General features: G+C 45.4%; 1 pseudogene; it reads right to left on the bottom strand.

The window, feature by feature from the left end:
- Positions 1–2,544: 2,544 nt before the first annotated feature.
- On the bottom strand, positions 2,545–3,481 carry LOC115650658 (annotated as a pseudogene).
- Positions 3,482–4,005: the final 524 nt, after the last annotated feature.

Genomic DNA, 4,005 nt, shown 5'->3' with positions numbered 1-4,005 from the left:
AAACTCAGTGTAAGTAATTGTTATCTTGGGGGCAAACAGCTGTGCATAGCTCCCTTGCAGTGATATAGAGGGTGAACATTTATCAATTTACCCTATATAAGAGTTATACAGTGTTAAATGGATTTATTTGGGTTTTAGATCCCATTGGGAAGTGGGTATCTACATGATGGAGACATTTATCCTGCTGAGCTGGTTTCAGTCTAGATCTGCAGTTTTGGAGGCATAACTCAGACCATGGGTCTGTGTTACAGTGGGTTAGCGTGTCTGGCTCAGCAAGGCAGGGTTCTGGAGGCCCAAGTTGACAGGGAAAATGGGCTCAGAGGTAATTTCAGCACATCAGATGACAGTCCCAATAGGGGTCTCTAAAACCGAACCCATCATACTATGCACTTGTGTTTCCTGCATTTCCAGAAAACATCCCAGCCCCTGAGTGATGTGCTCTTCCAGTATGGGTTACTCTCAATTTCTCCTTTCAAAGTTGTTCTAACGGGGATAAATAATTAAATAACCATTGGAACAGAGACGTGAAGTTGAGCATCTAATCCTCTGGGTGGGTGGCCCCAGCCACCAGCTTATAGAATCAATCTCTTTTTCTGGAGCTCTGATGCTTCCCATATTTTGTCCACTGATCTCATTTGGGGCCCGCAGAACTTGTTGGAATACAAACAAATTAAAAATAATAACAATACAATAATGAACAACACTCCCACGAGCTCTGCAAAATTACATTGGAATGGGATGGGAATTAAATTCACCTGTTTCCACTCCACATCACTAAACCAGTACAGAGTTAAACAGATTCAGGAATTGGTTAGGAGTTTATTCATTGCTCTCCTCAAGGCGTCTTGCACCTCTGTGTTCTTCAGGCTGTAGATGAGGGGGTTCAACATAGGGATCACAACCATGTAAAACACTGAGGCCACTTTGTCAATATCCATGGAATAGCTAGAGGTGGGACGTAAATACATGAAGAGGAGGGTACCAAAATACAGGGCCACAGCAGTCAAGTGGAAAGAGCAGGTGGAGAAGGCTGTGCACCGGCCCTCGGCAGAGCGGATCTGCAGGATGGTGGAGATGATATAGACATAGGAGAGGAGGACAGTTACAAGGCTGCCCACTATAATGCAGCTCATAAAAACAAACATCACAATCTCATTGATGCGAGTGTCAGAACAGGAGAGCGCCAACAGTGGGGGGATGTCACAGAAGAAATGATTGTTGATGTTGGAGCTGCAGAATGACAGCCGAAATGTAAAAAATGTGTATATCATTGAATCCACAAATCCCACAGCGTACACCCCAGCCGCCAGGAACAAGGTAGGCCAAAGATAATGTGAATTATATTTGCATTTGAAATCAACTGGAAAAGCCCATTAATAAAAAGGTGAGAAAATCCGCATAAACAGCAAGGCATCCACACACCAGCAGGGCAGAGAAACTCTGGAGGCACAAGATTGCATTTCAAAGCGTACTGGACTATAAGAAGGGGAAAAGACATTTTGTGCTTCATCACTGAGAGGACAAAGAGGTCAATGAACAGTGGATCCCCAGCGATGTGGGTTGATGCCACAGAGAGGTGCCTTTAAGTGAGAAACAGTCTCTGGGCAGGTCTACGCTACGGGGAAAAGTTGAGCTAAGCTACGCAATTTAAGTTATGTTAGTAGTGTAACTCAAGTTGACATAGTTTAGATCTACTTACTGTGGGGTCCACACCAGGCTGGATCAATGGGAGAAACTCTCCCGTCGATTCTCTTTACTCTTCTCGTTCTGGTGGAGAATAGGAATCTACGGGAGTGCTTTTGGCATGGACCGCTGGTGGTCACTGCAGCGTCAACCCACCTAGTAGTGGAGATAAGCCCTTGGATAAGGATTGCAGCCTGTTGAGTTTTGGTCACTAGAAAATGCATTGTACTTTTTCTCTCATTTGTAATCATTTTCTGTTTCTATTATCTTTGCTTAAACCTCTGCTCTTTTTTAGTAGAGGTATCCTTGGTTTTACTGTCAGTTCATCTCAGTGTAATATACTAAAACACAAATCCTGACCTGATCTAGCAGCCTGGTGTGTATACTATCTCTCTGGAGACAGTGGACTCAGTCATTTCTGTGAGAGCCCAGGGATAGGGGCTGGATACTGCCAGGGAACACGTTTCAATGAACTTTCAGGATTGGAGTGCAACTGAGGTGACCTGCGAGGCAAAGTAAAGGCTGGCTGAGCTTTGGAGGAGAGTAGTTGGGGGGATGCAGGAGGGTTAACAAACTGGCGAGTCAGAGAGCTGACACATAATTTAGCCCCTGCAAATCCCTTGCTCACTGATGCACGGGCGAGACAGGGTGACTCACAATATTGAATTCCCCAAGGAAGCATCACAACCTTCTTGAACCTTTCTGGGGTTGCCAGGTACTGTTGGAACAAAATAAAAGAAAAAAAATACAAATAATTCACAGTGATAATAAGCATGATGAGGAATGAGATTGCAGTGGAGAGGGAACTGAGTTCTCCTGCTTCCACCTCCCAATCAGTAACTCAGTATGGAGTAAACAGGCTCAAGAGAAGGTTAGCAATTTGTGTATCACTTTCCACTGGGCATCTTTCACCTCCTTGTTCCTCAGGCTGTAGATAAGGGGGTGCAGCATGGGGATCACCACCGTGTAGAACACAGAGGCTATTTTGTCAGTGTGCAGGGAGTAATTGGTGGTGGGTCGGAAATACATGAAGAAGAGGGAGCCATGGAACATGGCCACGGCCCTAGGTGGGAGGTACAAGTGGAGAAGGCTTTGCGCCTACCCTCGGCGGAGTGGATCCACAGGATGGTGATGACGATATAAGCGTAGGAGAGGAGAATGATCACAATGCTACTCACCACCCCGCAGCCAATCAAGACAAACTTCAAAATCTCGTTGACGCGTGTATCGGAGCAGGAGAGTGACATTACCAGTGGAAAATCACAGAAGAAATGATTGATGACATTGGAGCTGCAGAACGATAAGCACAAAGTAAAAATGATGTGTACCATTGTGTCCAGCAAGCCCACAGCATACACCCCAGCCCTAGCTGATGACAGAGCCATCTGGACATGGTGACCGTATAAAGCAGCGGGTTACAGATGGCCACATAACGGTCATACGCCATCACAGCCAGCAGGAGGCAATCGATGTGACCAAATGTACCAAAGAGATACATTTGCACAGCACAGGCATTGTACGAAATCCTTTTGCTCTCGGCTAAGAAGTTCAGCAGCATCGTAGGGGAAATTATCGAGGAAAGGCAGAGGTCACAGAAAGACAAATTACTGAGGAAAAAGTACATGGGGGTGTGGAGATGGGAGTCAATCTAGACTAACACGATCATCCCCAGATTCTCTACCAGGGTGACAATGTAGATCATTAGGAACAGCACAAAGAGAGGGACCTGAAGCTCCAGAAGATCTGTCAGCCCCGAGAAAATGAATTCTGTCACCGTTGAGTGATTTCCCTTTTTCATCACCTCCGAACCAAGATCAGGGAGCTGCAGTGATGTGGGCAGGCAGACGGCTCAGGAATTCTATCCCTTCCCTATAAGGAGAGGAAGTAAAGAAATGATGGAGGTTAGTTTTTTGGGGACTCGCCCGCTGAATCAAGAAAAGTCTTTAGTCCACTGAGCCAGATGTTCAGAGCTGATCATTCCAGTTATCTGAGAAAATGGAGACACAGCATAAATGTAAGAACAAGTGAGTTAACTATGCCCCAACCATGGGCATTGCTGGCCTCTAAGCACAGCAGTGAATAGTGACTTTTGACTATTGCATGGGAATGTCTGACAGAAACTCTCACCCCTTGTTTTCAGCCTATCAGAGCTCTTCCCAATTCATGCAAGGTGAGCTCTGTGCTCTGGCATTTCAGTTCTGAGTTACTTAGTGTGACCCAGTTACTTAGGGTGATAATTAAGCCTGGTCAGAAAATGAAAATCAGCTTTGCATTTGTTTGTATGAAATCCCAACGTCATAGTATAATGCACACACACACACA

Source organism: Gopherus evgoodei, chromosome 4 (assembly GCF_007399415.2).
Source record: "Gopherus evgoodei ecotype Sinaloan lineage chromosome 4, rGopEvg1_v1.p, whole genome shotgun sequence".
NCBI lineage: Eukaryota > Metazoa > Chordata > Testudines > Testudinidae > Gopherus > Gopherus evgoodei.
This window is presented reverse-complemented; position numbering and strand designations above follow the sequence as displayed.